Here is a 19,895-nt window from a genome sequence, read left to right on the forward strand (position 1 = left end):
TGGTTTTTTTCTTACTAGTCTGATTACCGCCAGCTTGGATAAAGTCCGGAAGATGCTTAAAATTTGATTTGCAGCGTTTTCCTTCTTGTTGCTGTGCTCTGGTTACCACCTCACACATAAAGGTAAAACTCTTATTTAACAAGTATACATGGGATGCCTGCTGTGTGACAAGTACTTTACAAAAGAAGGAGGTGGAAATAGCACGTGTCTTCAAAGAGCTTACTTTCTACTGGACCCGACTGATGAAATCAAGCAAACACAGAAACAAAATGATGAAGATTTGTCTCAAGACTTGTGAAAGAAATAAGCAATGGGCTGAGATCAAGAATAAGGGGTGGGGGCTTCTTTAGGCAGAGTATTCCTGACAGAAGAAATAATAGTGCTAACTCGCTGAGAACCTGAAGGCACTTTTTGATCTTCTCCAGATTTTCCTTAGTACCATAAATGTAACTGCCACTACATCCCAAATAGTGATCTCAGAGAGAAGCATAAAAGGCAGAAGCCACCAAAGGCTTTTATCCCGAACTGAACTGTCCTCTGGAGCAACTTCTATTAAAGTAGTCACGATAGGTTGGGTTTTAGCAAGAGAGTAAATGCGATAAATGGATCTCAAGAGTAGGCAGGTTCCTCAAAAAATTAAAAATAGAACTACCATACCATCCAGCAGTTCCATTTCTGAGTATATGTCCAAAAGAAGTGAAAGCAGGGTCTCAAACAGGTATTTGCACACCTATGGTCACAGAAGCATTACTCACAATAGCCAAGAAGTAGAAGAAACCTGAACATCCTTGGATGGATAAATGGATAAACAAAATGTATGTGTGTGTATAAATACAATGGAATATTATTCAGTCTTAAAAAGGAAAGAAATCCTGTCACATGCTGCAACATGGATAAACCTTGAAGGACATTATGCTAAGTGAAATAAGCCAGTCACAAAAAGACAAATACTATATAATTCCACTTATACAAAGTATCTAAAGTAGTCCAATTCCTAGAAACAGAGAGTAGCATGGTGGTTACCAGTCTGTGGGGGAGGGGGAAATGGGGAGTTTAATGAGTATAGTGTTTCAATTTTGCAAAACAAAGAGAGTTCTGGAGATCTGTTCCACAACTATATGAATATACTTAACAACTGAACAGTACACTCAAAAATAGTTAAGATGGCAAGTTTGATGGGTTTTCCGCCCACAATTAAAAGTATACAGGGGCAGGCCGGCAGGCAGCGGCGTAGAGGTTAAATTCCTTTGCTCAGCCTCTGCGCCCGGGTTGGTAGGTTCGATCCCTGGGTACAGAAATGGCACTGCTAGCCAGGCTATGCTGTGGCAGCATCCCACATAAAATCGAGGAAGATTGGCACAGATAGCTCAGCGCCAATCTTCCTCACACACACAAAAAGCATCAATAGGGGCCGGCCCGGTGGCACAGCAGCTAAGTCCGAAGCTACCACTTCCTGGCAGCCTGGGGTTCGCCAGTTCGGATCCCGGGTGCAGACATGGCACTGCTTGGCACGCCATGCTGTGGTAGGCGTCCCACATATAAAATAGAGGAAGATGGGCATGGATGTTAGCTCAGGGCCAGGCTTCCTCAGCAAAAAAGAGGAGGACTGGCAGTAGTTAGCTCAGGGCTAATCTTCCTCAAAAAAAAAAAAAAAAAAGCATAAATATTCATCTTTTAAAACAATCAGTTGGCCTTAAATGTATGGGTTTATTTCTAGACTCTCAATTTTATTACATTGGTTTATATGTCTATCCTTCCCCAGTACCATACTGCTTTGGTTACTATAGCTTTATACTAAGTTGTTTGTTTGTTTGTTTTCAGATTGGCACCTGAGCTAACAACTGTTGCCAATCTTCATTTTTTTTTAATTTCTTTTTCGCCACAAATCCCCTCAGTACATAGTTGTATATTTTAATTGTGGGTCCTTCTATTTGTGGCATGTGGGATGCTGCCTCAACATGGCCTGATAAGCGGTGCCATGTCTGTGCCCAGGCTCCAAACTGGCGAAACCCTGGGCCGCTAAAGCGGAGCAAGCGAACTTAACCACTCAGCCACGTGGCCAGCCCCTCGATATGAATTTGAGGAGTGGCTTCCCTGCAAAGGCTGTAGGAATTTTCGTAGGAATTATATTGTATCTGTAGATCACTTTGGGTAGTATTAACATCTTAGCATTTAATTAACAACTTAGTATTAAGACTTCCTATTTAGGAACATGGGATATCTTTCCATTTATTTGGGTCGTATTTATTTATTTATTTATTTATCTATTTATTCATTTATTTTTGAGGACGATTAGCTCTGAGCTAACTGCTGCCAATCCTTCTCTTTTTGCTGAGGAAGGCTGGCCCTGAGCTAACATCCATGCCCATCTTTCTCTACTTTCTATGTGGGACGCCTACCACAGCATGGCATGCCATAGCGGTACCATGTCCGCACCCGGCCAGCCCAGGCCGCCAAGCAGAACATGAACACTTAACAGCTGCGCCACCAGGCCGGCCCCTGGGTCCTCTTTAATATCTTGCAGCAATGTTTTATAGATTTCAGTGTACAAGTCTTTCACTTCCTTGGTTAAATTCACTCCCAGGTATTTTATTCTTTTAGATGCTATTATAATTGGAATTGTTTTCTTAATTTTCTTTTCGGATTCTTCATTGCTGGTGTATAGAAACACAAATGAGTTTTGTGTGTTGATCTTACTATACTCTGCAACTTTGCTGAGTTTCTTCATTAGCTCTAGTAGTTTTCTTGTGGATTCTTTGGGATTTTCTATATGTAGGATCGTGTCATCTGTGAACAGAGACAGCATTACTTCTTCCTTTCTAACTTAGATAACTTTTATTGATTTTTCTTGTCTAATTGTTCTGGCTAGAACATCCAGCACAATGTTGAACAGCAGTGGTGAAACAGGCATCTTTGTCTCATTCCTGATCTTAGAAGGAAAGTTTTTAGGTTTTCAACATTGAGGATGATGTCAGCTGTGGGTTTTTCATAAATGCTCTTTAACATGTTGAAGGAGGGCATGATTTTTTTTTTTTTTTTTTTTTGAGGAAGATTAGCCCTGAGCTAACATCTGCTGCCAATCCTCCTCTTTTTGCTGAGGAAGACTGTCCCTGAGCTAACATCCGTGCCCATCTTCCTCTACTTTCTATGTGGGACGCCTACCACAGCATGGCTTGCCAAGCAGTGCTACACCCAGGATCCAAACCGCTGAACCCCGGGCTGCCGAAGCAGGACATGCAAACTTAACCATGGCACCACTGGGCCAGCCCCGGGCATGATGTTTTAAGTGGTGAAGCACAGTCTATTTCTCACCTCATTGTCCATGAAAGGGGGGGAATATCTATAATAAAAATGGATAAAATGGGGGTAAAATTGGGAGTACTGTGGGGCCAGCTTGGTGGCATAGTGGTTAAGTTTGGCTGCTCTGCTTTGGTGGCCTGGGGTTTGCGGGCTTGGATCTCCAGCACAGACCTACACAGTGCTCATTAAACCATGCTGTGGGGGCCGGCTCCGTGGCCGAATGGTTAAGTTCGCATGCTCCACTGCGGCGGCCCAGGGTTCGGATCCTGGGCGCGGACATGGCACTGCTTGTCAGGCCACGTTGAGGTGGCGTCCAACATCCCACAACTAGAAGGACCTGCAACTAAAAATATACAACTATGTATGGGGGGGGGTATGGGAAGATAAAGCAGAAAAGAAAAAAGAAAAAAAGATTGGCAACAGTAGTTAGCTCAGGTGCCAATCTTTCAAAAAAAAAAAAAACCACGCTGTGGTGGCATCCCACGTACAAAATAGAGGAAGATTGGCACAGATGTTAGCTCAGGGACAATCTTCCTCACCAACGAAAAAGAGTATTGTGTGTTAATTCAATAAAATGTCACCCTTTCACATCAAACTTATAAAAAAGTTGAAGGACGCTAGAATAGATGAGTTAAATGAATTCTCTACTAAAGAATACTGGCCTAATGATGTTTCAGAGAGAAATCAGATTTGGAGACTTGCTCTACAGCTTTCCTAGGAGACTTCTGCTGGTGGACCACACGCATCTCATTCACATCCAATCATCAACAGAGATATCAGACCTGTGTTGTAGCGGTTATGGTTTGGTCACCCATCTTCTGAACCTACTTGCTATGCTGGGTATTCTGCATTTTTTAAAAAGTGTCTTCATTTTTTTTCAGCTGGAGCCATCGGTAATTTAGCTGAATTTTACCTTCACTTTTTTTTTAAACTTTTTATTAAGATTATAATAGTTTACAACCTTGTGAAATTTCAGTTGTACATTATTGTTAGTCATGTGCCCTCCCCCTACCTTCACTTTTTAAATCTTAGACATGCTTTACACTGAGGAGTACTGGTTTAGGTCAGTTTTAGGTCAGTTATATGAACTCAATTGCTAGGATGAGATTTACCATTCTAAGGATAGGTTAGTCAAACCCAAATTTATTACTTGATTTTTAAATTTTTTTCTTTTAGAACTATGGAATGCTTCACAAATTTGCGTATCATCCTTGCACATGGCCACACTAATTTCTGTATCATTCCAACTTTAGTGTATGTACTGCCGAAGTGAGCACTATTCTTCATTATTTTACTCACACTTAAAAGGTCAAAAAAGTCAGGTAATCACTTTCTATTACCCTCCAGTTTTTAGCTAGTACATATCCATGTGACCATGGCTAAGTCCATCAGACTCACTTACAAGCAAGTTGCTATTGTGTAAAGACCTAAGGAAAGGTACAGAATCCATCTCCTGGGAATTGAACGTTGGTGGTGAGAACGAAGTAACAACCTTCAGAGAGAACTATGACTATTTCTTTTGCAATCTATGGGTTGTCCTAAAGCCTGGTCTATCTGCTTTCTTTCTAGATTTTGATTCTGCCAAGAGGTCTATTCTTCCTAAAGGATGAGAAAGAAGTGAGATAGAGGTAAGGGTGACCGCACTATCAGCAGGTGACACTGGTTCTTAAATGCAAACGGAAAATGCATGGGATAAACGCTTTCACTTCCCTGTAAGGAAAGGAAAAAAATGCAGACCGTGCAATGAGTCTTCCACAATATTAGATATACTTATTTTTATTCTTTGATCACATACTTTTCAGTTCTGATATTTAAAATGTTTTTCTTTTGATACCTTAGAGCTTAATGATTAATAATAACAAAGGTGTAGTCTCAGACCAAACACTTTATATTCAATTAAAACATATAAAATCCCATTCAAAATAGCTGGTTGCAAAATAGTCTCAGATTATACAGAACAAAAGTCACTCAAAACAAGGGTTATTTGGTGGAAAAGTAAGTCCCTAGCTTTCTGTGTTTTGGGGGTCTTCTCATCAAAAAGAGAGATGATTGCTACTACTGTCAATATTTGGCTTTCCAATATCCACACACAATATTGTGTTTTTTTTGAGGAAGATTAGCCCTGAGCTAACACCTGCGGCCAATCCTCCTCTTTTTGCTGAGGAAGACTGGCCCTGAGCTAACATCCGTGCCCATCTTCCTCCACTTTATATGTAGGGTGCCTACCACAACATGACTTGCCAAGTGGTGCCATGTCCTCACCTAGGACCCGAACCAGCGAGCCCCAGGCCACCAAAGTGGAACGTGTGCACCCAACTGCTGCACCACCAGGCCGGCCCCCGACACAAACTATTTTAAATAAAATATTATATGTAATTATATTTTGCTGCCTACACAACCTTGGGCCTACAATTAGACTGTGAGCTTCTTTGGGGCAGGAAAATTTCATTTGCAATCACTTTGTATTGTATGAAATTGTAATTAAGCTGGGTAGGGGTCAGATTCCAAATAAGCAGGTTAGAATAAATTTCCAAAGATTCAGAATAAATAGGTTGCTAAGGGGACAACACTCTCCCAATGTGCTGGCTTTGTGGAGGTGAAGTGAGGGATAATCAGGTGCAGGAAGTGACAGTGAAAATCAAAGCTAAATAGGAATATTGTGATGCTAATGTAATTCCAGAAAGCACCAAGATGCAAGGGGTAGAGGAAAGAGAATTAAAAAAACCAAGAGAGCAGCCAAAATTCAAGACTACAGAGTTAGATGCAGTGCTTGCATATCCACATTTATTGGTACTCTTTTTCGGGTAGTATGCTTAGCGCTGATAATTGGAAGACGAATTGGAAGTTCCTCCTTCGAGGTGACTGACCTAGAGAGGGAGAGCCAAACAGACAACAGCACAGTGCAGGGCAACTGAAATTATGATAGTAGTACCCACAGGGGAGTATGTTAATAATTGACTAACAACAATCATACAATTAACAACCATCACTGAAGCACGCTTTAACATTCCACAATTATTACAAATCTTGACATCTATACAGACATAACGGTTCTACGTTTCAGGTGAATAAAACAAGTAATATTATCCCTTTACACTTGTTTCAAGATGAACTGAGACACAGTAAAAGTTTTAAGAGTTTATTTGAGCAAAAATCGATTTGAATCGGGCAGCACCAAACCTGAAGGGGTAAGGAGTGCTCCGCCAACAGGAGCTCAGGGAGTGACCTTCACGGAGAAAAGGCAAAAGCAAAGCAACGAAAGCATCGATTGGCTATAGTTTAAAGACTAGCTGGCTGTGATTGGTTGTCCTTAGGTTTCGATTTCATAACCTTGAGGCACTTACAGGCTTAGATTCTGGTTTGCTTATGTAGGCTGCTGCGTGAGGTGGCACCTACCTGCTATGTAAGTGGCTGTACAGCCACCTCAGTCGAATGGCCTCCCCATTTAATTTAACACACTACACGGTTTTCAAAGAAATATGTCACTTTTAATAAAGAAAGTACAGTTTAGTCTTATTTGCAACTTTAGCTTAATTTAATTAACAAACATTCTTTGCTTAGCTCCCTGGCTTGGAAATATTCCATATTTAGTTCACTGTTTTCCAAAAGGGATATTACTGGCATTTTGAATGGAACAATTCTTTCTTTATACTCTACTACAATACACTGTCCTCCATTTTATATAATATATAGCACAATATAGTATATTATACTATAATTTCTGTCTCTACTATATACTATAATGTATAGTATATAATATACTATACTGTTTATAATAATATACTACAGTGTTTATAATTTATGGGCCCCACCCATAAAATATAAGTGGCATGCCCCAGTCATTGTGACAATCAAAAATGTTCCCAAATATATTTCCAAATGTGGATTAGAAGGTAGCAATGCCCTGGCTTGAGAACCACTGCATATTAGCACAGATAAAGAATTAGCACAAAGTTTATTCATTGTTTGAATATATAAAGTATTTTAAGTTTCAAGTGATTTGCTCCATAGTTTCCTTTTAATTAAAAATTGATTCTGGGGGTTGGCCTGGTGGTGTAGTGGTTATGTTCAGCGTGCTTCACTTTGGCAGCCCTGGTTCGCGGGTTCAGATCCCAGGCGTGGACCTACACCATTCATCAAGCCATGCTATGGCAGTGACCCACATACAAAATACAGGAGCATGGGCACAGATGTTAGCCCAGGGCCAATCTTCCAAAGTTGATTCCTTTTTTTGAAAGGAGATTCATTCTTTTAAAAGAAGCATTTATTAGTTTGTTTCCACAGTAGTAAGTGAAGAAAGGCCATTTCACAAATAACACTGTATCATAGTTTTATACATAACAGAATAATTACATTAACAATGTACTTTAAGTACATGTACTTAAAGAATTGATGTTACCTTTTATTTAATTTAAGAGTATAACTTAAAAATAGTCCCATTTGGTCAGGGCTATGGTCCTCCAGTAGTATAAAATGTGGGAGAGAACAGTGCTCTCCCAGACATCAACTCATGGGTTACATATATACTTTCAGAAGATCAGAGACTCCTACTGTAGTCACCCCACTAATATTTCTAAATGTGTTTAAAATATTTTTATTTTCCCTTTATGCCACTTCTGGAAAGCAAATTTTTTTTTAATTTAATTTTTTTTTTGAGGAAGATTAGCCCTGAGGTAACCACTGCCAGTCCTCCTCTTTTTTGCTGAGGAAGCCTGGCCCTGAGCTAACATCCATGCCCATCTTCCTCTATTTTATATGTGGGACGCCTACCACAGCATGGCGTGCCAAGCGGTGCCATGTCTGCACCCGGGATCCGAACTGGTGAACCCCAGGCCGCTGAGAAGTGGAATGTGCACACTTAACTGCTGTGTCACCAGGCCGGCCCCTTGAGAGCAAATTTCAATAACTGTACTATATAACTTTGGGATCTATCACTTGAATTTATTTTAATTTAACTCATTTGAATAAACATTTATGGAACTCAAGTGCCAGGCACTATGCCAGGTACAAGCAAACAAAGATGAGGAACAGTCTGGCTGCCTTTCTCTAGATCTACTCCAACACCTTTAAATCTTTGTGGGAGTTTAGGGACAGGACTACACATAGTGGTCCAGGTTTTGAATAACGATAAGATCACAGAGAGAGGAAACAGAGAGCAGGGAATCATGAACATTACAAAGCACTATTTTCACAAGGGAAGTCTCAGAGTGAAAACCACTTCCAATATTTTACGGACCTTGAACATCAAAGTTTTCAAATATCTATAGGCTCAAATGAAGTGTTCCTCATTGTTGCCTAAGAGTCAGGTTGGAGCTTGGAATTGGTCACTGGGTAAGACTGACTCCTTCCTGAAAGAGTATAACGACTGAAATCTTACATTTATCTCTGCTAAACCAAATTTTAGCCAACCCATTGCTGACATGCACTTGACGGATTTGCTAATGTTAAGTGAGTGTGGTATAATAAGAAATATATTTGGTCTTTGTTCCCAGTTCCTAGTACAAAGCTCCTCAAACCCTTGGGATTCTCCAGTGACCACAGTGTCATTTGTCCGTTACAAGAGCCCCTTTTGATCTTACAGGAATGAGGTGACTTCAAGTACCCTCAGATAGCCTCAGAATAAGGCTGGTCCCCAGAAAGCAAAAATGACTGGAGGGTTGGAACTTTCAGCACCACCCACCTCTGAGAAGGGGATGTGGGGGTGCTCCAGATTAAGCTCTATAAAAACTTTTTTTTTTTTTTTTTTGAGTAAGATTAGCCCTGAGCTAACATCTGCCGCCAATCCTCCTCTTTTTGCTGAGGAAGACTGGCCTTGAGCTAACATCCATGCCCATCTTGCCATGTGGGATCCCTGCCACAGCATGGCTTGACAAGCAGTGCATAGGTCCACACCTGGAATCTGAACCGGCAAACCCCGGGCTGCCAAAGCAGAATGTGCAAACTTAACTGCTGGGCCCCTGGGCTGGCCCTGTGAAAACTCTCGAACAAGATTTCATGAGTTTCCAGGTTGGTGAAGCATCCACATGCCTGAAGGGTGGTGCACCCCAGTTCCACGGAAACAGAAGCTCCGGCGTTCAGGACACTTCTGGACCTCACCTCTATCTACCTCTTCATCTGGCTATTCATTTGCATCCTTCACAATATCCTTTATAATAAAGGGGTAAATGCAAGTAAATGTTCCTCTGAGGTCTGTGAGCTGCTCTAGCAAATGAATTGAACCCCGGGAGAGGGTCATGGGAATCTCCGATCCATAGCCGGTTGGTCAGAAGCACAGGTAACAACCTCAGATTGGTGTCTGAAGGCGGGGATAGGGAGGGGTGCAGTCTTGTGGGACTGAGTCTCTAACCTGTTGGATCTGACACTATCACCAGGTAAATAGTGTCAGGACTGAGTTAATTGCTTGGTGGTGTTGAAAAGAATACTCTAGAGTGAGGTAAGAAGCTATCATTGAAACATTTCACAATTATATTCATGGTATTTCCTCTGAACATCTCTAAAGGTCAATTACAAGGGAAATCTAAAGTTTTACACACATTCATCAGTTATGTCTTTTTCCCTCTCTGATATGTTTTTCTTTTTTAATGTCTAAAAAGGTTTGTGCTGTTGTGGAAAGCTTCCCCACATTCATCATAATTACAAGGTCTCTCTCCAATGTGGATTTTCCGATGTGAAATAAAACCTTTGCTCTCAGTAAAGCATTTCCCACATTCAGCACACTGATAAAGTCGCCCCTCCCTGCCCCCGTCTGAATTCTGGGATGTTTAAGGAGGTGTGAGTTCTCACTGAAGGCTTTCCCAAACTCCTTACACCTATAAGGTCTCTCTCTTGTGTGCAGCCTTTGATGTGATGTCAGACCTGCATTCTGACTTTTATCATATTCTTTACAGTGATAGGGTTTCTCTTCAGCGTGTATTCTCAGATGCTTAATAAAGTGCAGACTCTGAAGCAAAAGCTGGGGAAAAAAAAGAAGTGTGGACTCTGATTAGAAGCTTTCCCCACATACGATATTTGTAGGATTTTTCTCTTGTGTGTACCCTCTGGTGTTTAAGGTCAGAAGTTTAACTGAAGGACTTGTTGCACACATTATATTCATACGGGTTTTCTCCAGTATGAAGTCTCTGATGCTTACTAAGATCTGAGCTCTAGCTGAAGGTCAGACCATACTGATCACATTCATACAGTCTGACTAGGATAGGGACTCTATAATGCAGGGTCAGATTGGAGCTCACGGTGAAGACTCTCCCACACTCATCACATTTACAAGGTTTCTCCCCAGTGTGGATCTTCTGATGGAGACAAAGGTTGGCGCTCCCACTGAAGGCTTTCCCACAAACTTCAAATTTATAGGGTCTCTCCCTAGTACGAATTACTTCATGTCAAATAAAATTTGAAGTCTTAGTGAAGAACTTTCCACATTCATCACATTTATGACATCTCTGTCTCCTAAGTATTTTCTTTGGTATAACCTTCATGACTACTCTGTGATCTCCTTCTTGGGATGAAGATTTTCTCTCCCTCACCAATAAAGGGTTTTTAATGCCTTTCATACCTACCCTTAGGGTCACAAGTGTGTTCAGGTGTAGGCTTCTGGGGATCTTCACCTTTTCATCTTCCCAGGAACAGGGGGGTGACATGCTACTTCTTCAGAACTTTTCTTCTCTTGAGTCAGTTTTAAATTTCTAAACCTACACTCACCTTCTGAAACAAAACAACAACAAAAAAGTATTTAAATTTCACTGCTAATAGAGAAACATGATTTTCCAATAAGGGGAATAAATTCTATTTTCCTTTGTTCAACAGATTTGTAAAACCAGCTATAGATAAAGAATAAAACACATAGAAATTCACACTAAATTCTTTTTTTTTTTTTGAGGAAGATTAGCCCTGAGCTAACTACTGCCCATTCTCCTCTTTTTGCTGAGGAAGACTGGCCCTGAGCTAACATCCAGCATATATAATCTAGGTGACCTTCGCTTTAGTGATGACTTTTTAAATACAACATCAAAAGCATGAGCTGAGAAAGAAAAAGTTGATAAATTTATCAAAATTAACAACTTCTGCTCTGCAGAAGTCACTGCTAAGAGACCGAAAAGACAAGCAACAGCCTGGGAGAAAATCTTTACAAAACTCATTATCTAATAAAGGACTTGTATCCGAATTATACAAAAAACTCTTAAAACTCAACAATCAGAAAACAAACAACCCAATTTAAAAATCAGCATAAGATCTAAACAGACACTTCACCAAAGAAGATATACAGATGGCAAGTAAGCGCATGAAAAAGTGCTCAGCATTTTATACAATTTGAGAATTGCAAATTAAAAGGAGATACCACCACACATCTGTTAGAATGGCTAACATCCAAAACACTGACAATAGCAAATGCTGTCAAGGATGTGGAGCAAAAGGAACTCTCATTCACTGCTTGTACAAATGCAAAACGGCACAGCCACTTTGGAAGAGAGTTTGGAAGTTTCCTACAAAGTTAAATATAATCTTACCATATGATCTAGCAATTGCACTGCTAGATATCTATCCAAATAAGCTGAAAACACAAAACCTGAACATAACCATTTATAGCAGCTTTATTCACAATTGCCAAAACCGGGAAGCAACCAAGAAGTGCCGCAACAGAGGAATGGATAAACAAAGTGTGGCACATCCAGACAACGGAGCATTATTCAGCGAGAAAAAGAAATGAGCTATCAAGCCATGAAAAAGCATGGAGGAAACTTAAATGCATATTGCTAAGTGAAAGAAACCAGTCTGAAAAGGCTGTATGATTCCAACTATATGACATACTGAAAGGCAAAACTATAGACAGTAAAAAGATCAGTGTTGCCATGGGTTCAGATGAGAAGGGGAGAGAGTGAGGCCAGGGGATTTTTAGGGCAGAGAAACTATCCTGTGTGGTACTTTAATGGTGGATACATGACATTCTGCATTGGTCAAAACCAAGAGAATTCTAAGGCACAAAGTGTGAGCCCCAATGTAAACTGTGAACTTTAGTTAATAATGTATCAATATTGGCCTCATAACAAATATACCACAGTAATGCAAGATGTTACTAATAGGGGAAGCTGTACTGGGAAGAGGAGAAGGTTGCTATATGGAACTCTCTGTATTAACTGCTCAATTGTTCTGTAAACCTGTAACTGTTCTAAAATGTAAAGCTTATTAATTAAAAGGAAAAAAACTAATTGGAAACTCTGAGTATATGAATGGGGCTTTTTACCATGGCCTGCACATAGGATCACAATGGGGTGATCTGGCCAAGCTGTTTCATCATTGGTATCTACGTCTTTCACTTAGCATGGTCAGATTCCCCAGAGCAGGCTCTTCCAATCGCCCGCCTAGAGAATAAAGGCATCCTAGGAGCTGACTAAGGAAAGAGGGCTGGAGGGTAGACAGAGGAGGGGGGCAGTCTTAGCATTCATTGTGCATAAATTCACTTAATCCCATTTCAGTACTACACTCCTATCCTTTGCTGTGCCTAACATCTCTCAGTATAGGCATCCTCTCCAGAGAAAATCTCCAATATTCACCTGTGATGGAGAGGCAATCACACCCATCAATGTGGAACAGGCTGGAGACCTCAGAATCTAAGTGCTTCTTAAACAACTTAAAATCACCTCTCCTTCTTTTAGCTCCCACAGCACTCTCATTCCCAGAGATAACTCATGTTGCCTCTGGGGATTCCATCATATGAAACGAGTTTTCTCACTGACAGGGAGTTTGCAAAATCAATTAGCTTTAACCCGTCTGCCATCCTGCTTCCAAAACTTTGTTATTGCCTCTCTCTGTTTCCCTTGTCATTGTGGGTATATGCGTTTTAAAAATCTTTTTACTCTTGTTTGCCAGGGAATTAAATTAGTTGCTGCGGTCACTGTTGTCTTTACCCACATGTTCATACCTCTAGTAATAACAAATAGCATAATGTATGTTTTAAAAATTTACAGGAAGGGGGGCTGGCCCGGTGGTGCAGTGGTTAAGTGTGCACGTTTCACTTTGGTGGCCTGGGGTCCCCCGGTTCGGATCCTGGGTGCAGACATGGCACTGCTCATCAAGCCATGCTGTGGCAGGCGTCCCACATATAAGGTAGAGGAAGATGGGCATGGATGTTAGCTCAGGGCTAGTCTAGCTCAGCAAAAAGAGGAGGACTGGGAGATGTTAGCTCAGGGCTGATCTTCCTAAAAAAAATAAATAATTTACAGGAAGGATACAATACATTCAACTTCCTTTCTTCAGCTAACATTGTGCTTTTGCGCCTTATCCACGTCAATAGCTATAGACATAGTTTACTTCCTTCAACTGCCATATTACTTTCTATTGTATGACTAAAAATTTTATTTTTTCCCATATTTGACATAATTTTTTTTAATATTTTCAGTTTTCATTTTGTATACCAGCACTTGGAGCCCGGTCAGCCTTCCTATACATGCAACAGACATAGAAAAGTACGTGTAAGTGAAAGAACACAGAAAAAGCCAGAGTGAATAGGAAAGAGGTAGTAGGAACAGACAGTAAAAAAAAAGCCTCAAATTGCAGTTAATACAATATGATTTAGGCAAAAAGACAGAATAATTCCCACAGGATCATGAACATTCTATAACTGACTCAAAACCTTATCCTGAAGACAGTTACACGCATTTGTAATCAGACAAGCTGACCAAAACCTGGAATCTAGTCTGATCCCTGCTTTTCTCTTTAAAGTCGTTAAATATGAATGATTTTCTTTCCTCTTTAAGAGTCCTATTAGAGCAATAGGATTCCATCCAAGGGGAATTCAAACTCTGCAATTCCCACTGCCTTCTTAGGTTCCCTTCAGATCCCCTATTAGAGCAAAGCCCACAGCTACCACATATTCCAGTGGCTGCTGTAGAGACGGAGCCACTCAGCAACAGGATCACACTGAGAGCTTTTCTGCTTAGAGCAGACACTGAATGTTCTACTTCAACCACATACCGTAGTAATGCTGGACACACCTGACTCTATGGCTGGGCGAATGCGCTACCATGAACAGCACAAGCAGCATGGCTGTCACAGTCACTTGGTATCCCATGATCCAACATTCAGTATCTGTGATAGGTGGCCCTGAAAGAGAGCAGAATATTTTATCTATATAAGATATAAAATAATTGTAACCAAATTCTCCTGTATGACATATACTATGTGGGAATTTAAAAAGTAGAAAATCAGGGGCTGGCCCAGTGGCATAGCGGTTAAGTGCGCACGTTCCGTTTCAGCAGCCCAGGGTTCGCTCATTCAGATCTTGGCTATGGACCTATGCATCACTTGTCAAGCCATGCTGTGGCAGGCATCCCACATATAACAGAGGAAGATGAGTACAGATGTTAGCCCAGGGCCAATCTTCCTCACAATCAATCAATCAATCAATATTGCTTTCACTTCCAAGAACAGATAAAGGAAAATATCTGTTTTCCTCCCATTCTCTCCCTTCATACTGGATTGAACCCTGGTTCTTACCCTTCTCTTGTAAGGAATGGTTGGATTATGGAGATTCACTTTTTAACTGTGTTGCCAAGGACAGGAGCTTAAAACATGGTGACCTCTGTGCTGTTTCCATGGGTTCCGTCTCCCTCTAGGGTATTTTCTGGGTACTAACAGGAACCTAGGAAAAAGTGTGTAAAGATGGGCCCATGTGGGCATCAATATGAAAACTGGAGTAAAAAATCTTAGAGGTGAGAGAAAAATCTAAGAAAATCCTAACAGAGAGAAGCAAACATTTTCATTTCCAAAGATAAAGACAAAATGAGAAGCTAGTAGCTCTATACTTGTTTAGAGAAAACTGAAATTTGCCCACTCTCCAATTGTTGGATAGATGCCTCCCCACAGACCAGAGATCTAAACCCCTTTCCTGGGGTGAGCTCACATTCTCTCTCCCACCTGTTCTGGCTCAACCAGCTTTCTCTAACTCCCCCAGCAGAGTCACCACCTCTTCCCCACTCTCAGGATGCTGCTCCTGCACCCAGGCTTGCAGCTCCTCGGGTATGATGGTCAAGAGCTGCTCCAGTCTCAGCGGCTCCTGGATCTGCTCCTTAGTGTGTGTCTCGGGCTTCAGCCACTGGTGGCAGAGCTCCCAGAGCCAGAGCCCACTCAGAGCCTCACAGGACTCAGGTATCTCACGGGGCCCAGGGATCTCTCGATAACAAAACTGTCCGAAACGCCGGCAAAAGCCCTCCCTGGTCTGGGGTTGCTTCCTTTGAATGCTGGATTCCTGTTTCGCAACATGTTCTATCTTTCTCCACCGTCAGTATCACAAGCTCCACAGGCTCCCCTGGAACGTGGAGGGAGAAACCTCCAGCTTCGCTTGGCTTCATGGTCTGCTGGCTCGATATAAGCCCCACAAAGAAGGTATTGAACTCTCTCCGTTGAGAGATATTCCCCTTAAAGTTCTTTCCAATGTGGCAAGGAAGTAGGAAACTCAACTGGGACAGATATATTTTGATTTAGAAAACGGCATAAGAAATTACTGTTAGAAAAAAAAAGTAAGCTAAATTTACATGCTACCAAAAGACAATTTCCAGAATAGTTTGTCCATAAGCAAAGAGAGACTGTAAGAGAACACAGATCACAAACCCAGATGCCCAGATAATGAAAGATTCTTGCTTTTCTTGCTTCTCGAAGAAATTAGCTGCCCCTTCCTCTGTGATTCCACAGCATTTGTTTATCTCCTCCATGGTGCTTACCAGGTGATGCTGGTACTAATCGTTTATATGTCTGTCTCCACCAACAGGAGCTGATTTCCCCCCTTCTATATAACAATCTCACATTTATACACTCCCTTACAGTTTAAGAAGTGCTTTCACAGTTTCTTGATGTCCCATCAAAACAGGATGAAAGCTAAAAAAGCCAAATAATATGTACTTCCAAATAACTCTAGGGCTCCGAAAAAGAATAAACAGGAAAACCTTCTCCTGTTTAAACTCCTTTCATGTGACAGATCCTCCCAGACCCTGCGAAAGTGTGCAGCCCAGCGGTGAGGGTAGGTGGTCCGCCAGGACCCGAGTCTGACCCGCGCGGAGGAGCAGCAAGGAGACCCGAGTGTGACACGTGCCAGGGAGCCAGACCAGAAAAGGGGGCCCCGACAGGGCTTCCAATCAGCCCCCATGGCCACGCCCACCGCGGAGCCCAGGGACCCTCACTTCTGACTCACCTCATTCTTCTAGCCAGCGAATGGGACCGTCTCACCCAGAGTCCTAGGTTACGAAGGAAGAGGTAAAAGTTAACTTCTAACTGACCTTAAAGAGGCCTGTCCTAGAGCCAGCCTAGGGTACACATACCAAGGTTACTTCCGGGTCCTCTCTAGGACGCTGGAGGGCTCACCTTCTCACTGTTCCCCACCCCCCCCCCCCACCCCCCCCAGCTCCAATTCCTGCACTGAGGGCAGAAAAGCCGCCAAAGCTTTCAAACTCACTCACCGCCCCCACCAGAATTAACTGGCTGTTTGCTTCTCCCACCAACACTGCATAGAGCATTTACAGACCCCTTTCTTTGTGGTGGGAAGAGTTCTGCACTTTGCACACATTATTTCATTTGAGCCTGGAAATGGGGCATGAGGTAGATGGTTTCCTGATAGTCAAAGAACTTGAAATTAGACCTTAGCCTGTTTCCACAAATCTTCAAAATTGAACTCAGTCACAGTGTTTCTTCCTCTAGCCCTATGATAGGACAATTCTAAGTTTGACGAGTTTTGTTTTTTTTTTAAAGATTTTATTATTTTTTTTCCTTTTTCTCCCCAAAGCCCCCTGGTACATGGTTGTATATTTTTAGTTGTGGGTCCTTCTAGTTGTGGTATGTGGGGTGCCGCCTCCGCATGGCCGTGTTTGAAAAGTCATCATTTGATTGTGTCTAACTCATATTTTACAAGCTCTCTAGACAAGTCTAACTTAGGCTCCAAAACCTGTTAACAAATGTTAATTGTTTTCCCCAACTTTCAGTCCACTCCCTAACCGGGTCGCAGTCTAGTTTTGCTTCTCTATGGATGGAGCAATGGATAAGACTCTCCCAGAAAAGGCTTGTAGAATTTTAAAACTTGTAGGGGAGGAAAACATAATTTTCCCTCTACCCTTCTAAGTTCTTGGCTGGGGGCCCTGTAACAAAAGGCAGATTAACAAAAGAAAAACAGACAAGTTTACTAACATATATATTTCATATATACATGGGAGATACCCAGGGAAAAATGAGTTACTCACAGAGGTGGTTTAGAATTCAGGCTTAACTACCATCTTCAGCTAAAGACAAAAGAAAGAAGGTGTGGGGGAGGACAGTTATGGGGAGTGACCAGGAAAAGCATGATAAACAAGAGTTAAATTTGTATATAGATTTAAGTCACTGCCTTGTTCTTTCTTGTGATTGAGAGTCATCCTTCTCTTCCTGGTGCAGAGAGAGAGAGACACCCTTACAAAAGACTAACTTCTACTCTGTTTTCAGAGTTTTTCCTATGTCTGCTGTTTCTGAAAATAATCCTTATGCCAAAGAGGCATATCTTGGGGTGGCATGTTTTGCTGCCCTTCAAACTTCTGATTCTCTTTCCTTATCATAATCTCTTGATTTGTGACCAGATTTTTTTCTTTTTTTTTTTTTTTGGCTGAGGAAGATTAGTCCTGAGCTCTCATCTATGCCAATCTTCCTCCACTTTATATGTGGGTCGCTGCCACAGCATGGCTGACAAATGGTGTAGGTCCATGCCTGGGATCTGCATCTGCAAACCCAGACCACCAAAGCAGGGTATGCCAAACTTAACCATCATGCCACAGGGCCAGCCCTTGTGACCAGATTTTGAAAGAAAGGAATAACAGTCTTATGTCCTTTCCCTTCATAGCAATGTAAGGACATTTTCCAACTTCCTCCAGCTGTCCAGCTTAAACTCTCCACTCCAAAGAGTTTCTTCAGGTCAAGAACTAAATAGTAAACTTTATCTCTAATTATGCTTCTTGGATTCTTTCAACTGATATAGGCCATAGATGTAGAAGACCACACCCAGCCTCAGCATAGAGACTGAGCTCCTCAGTATTACAAGGTCAAGAGTACAAGGCCAAGCCTTTTGTGATTTAGCCCCTGCTAATCTCCCTAGCTTTCTTTCCCACCACATCCTTGCAGCAAACTCTTTAAAAATATCATTTGGGAGCCTGGCCCAGAGGTGCAGCGGTTAAGTTTGCACGTTCTGCTTCGGTGGCCTGGGGTTCGCCAGTTCGGATCCCGGGTGCAGACATGGCACTGCTTGGCAAGCCATGCTGTGGCAGGCATCCCACATAGAAAGTAGAGGAAGACAGGCACGGATGTTAGCTCAGGGCCAGTCTTCCTCAGCAAAAAATAGGAGGATTGGCAGCAAATGTTAGCTCAGGGCCAATCTTTCTAAAAAAATATGTATATGTATATATGTATTTCATTTGGAACTACTTTGGGTCCCTCTAGGCCTTTGCACATGCTGTTCCCTCTGCTTAAATCAGACTCTCTACCACCCCTGGTCCTTTCCTGGCTTTCCCCTCCCCATACTGAGGCCTTAACTTAGCACTTCAAGGAAGCTTTCTCTTCTGCCTCTTTTAACACTTGTCACACTGAGACTGAGTTAACATGACAGGCTCCATGTCTAAAGCACTGCTCCCCCCCATCTTGTTCTCACAGTGTGCTTTGGAGAAACGCTTAGAACTACACATAGGCAAGCTGATCAGTAGCCAGTCAGTAACCAGTAGAGAGAGTGACGTGTTGGCAGAGGATTTAAGTCCTCTGCCAAAACTGGTCCTTTTCTCCCTGATAAGAAAATAATTAATGTTTTCTTAGATTCCTCAGGAATGTCACATTCCTGGGCCAAGGGTCATTTAGCTCAGAGGCTAATACTTCAAACCATAAATGATTGAATAGATAGAAATTTTAGTCATTTTCCTCTTCTCTTTCTCTTTTTCTTTCTTGTCATCACTATCTTGATGTTAATGAAAATAAAAATACCTGAAAAACTCACATATAAAGCATTTGCATGTAACATAATGTAAATTTCATAGAATTGCTCAATAAATGTCTGCTATTACAGTATTATATACAAAAAGAAGGACACTGATTGGCTGCAGAATTATTTCAAATTGGAGAGTGCTTGCTGAGATGTGTGAAATGGATGCCTATATTCTTCACTTTTTAGTAGATTAAACTCTAAAACCCAATTCTACATGATTGTATTAGCTACATAGGGAAGGATGTGTTCAGTTTTTAAGGTTACAATCACATCCATCTCCCATGTGAGTTTTGTCAGGAAAAAATGAAGTTTCAAATGGGCAAAAAAAAAGATTCCTGGGTACCTTGTCTAGGACAACTATCTTAGTCAGATCAGGCTACTATAACAAAATACCATAAACTGCATGGCTTAAATAACAAATTTATTTCTCGAAGTTCTGGAGGCTGGAAAGTCTAAGATCAGGGTGGTCCAAGAGGTCAGGTTCTAGAGTGGAATCTCTTCTTGGTTGCAGAAGGCTGTCTTCTTGCTGTGTCCTCACTTAGCAGAAAGAGCAGAGAGAGGAAGCAAGTTCTCTCAGGATTCTTATGAGGACGCTAATACCATCATGAGGGTTATACCCTCATGA

At 41.6% G+C, this 19,895-nt stretch overlaps 1 long non-coding RNA gene and 1 other non-coding gene across 3 annotated transcripts; both read right to left on the bottom strand.

Annotated features, from left to right (window-relative positions):
- Nucleotides 1–4,474: 4,474 nt before the first annotated feature.
- LOC111769386 (U6 spliceosomal RNA) lies at nucleotides 4,475–4,577 on the bottom strand. Its single transcript, XR_002802378.2, has one exon. It is a non-coding gene; the product is annotated as a U6 spliceosomal RNA (small nuclear RNA).
- A 1,846-nt stretch (nucleotides 4,578–6,423) lies between these two features.
- On the bottom strand, nucleotides 6,424–16,654 carry LOC102149094 (uncharacterized). Of its 2 annotated transcripts, none has more exons than XR_289102.4 (5): nucleotides 16,478–16,654; nucleotides 14,788–14,932; nucleotides 14,286–14,394; nucleotides 10,854–10,998; nucleotides 6,424–10,252 (listed from the first exon to the last, which is right to left on the bottom strand). It is a non-coding gene; the product is annotated as an uncharacterized lncRNA (long non-coding RNA). The 2 variants fall into 2 exon arrangements; XR_001379187.3 differs by having other exon boundaries at nucleotides 14,266–14,394; nucleotides 16,478–16,629.
- Nucleotides 16,655–19,895: the final 3,241 nt, after the last annotated feature.

This window comes from Equus caballus, chromosome 20 (assembly GCF_041296265.1).
Source record: "Equus caballus isolate H_3958 breed thoroughbred chromosome 20, TB-T2T, whole genome shotgun sequence".
In the NCBI taxonomy this organism is placed as follows: Eukaryota; Metazoa; Chordata; class Mammalia; order Perissodactyla; family Equidae; genus Equus; species Equus caballus.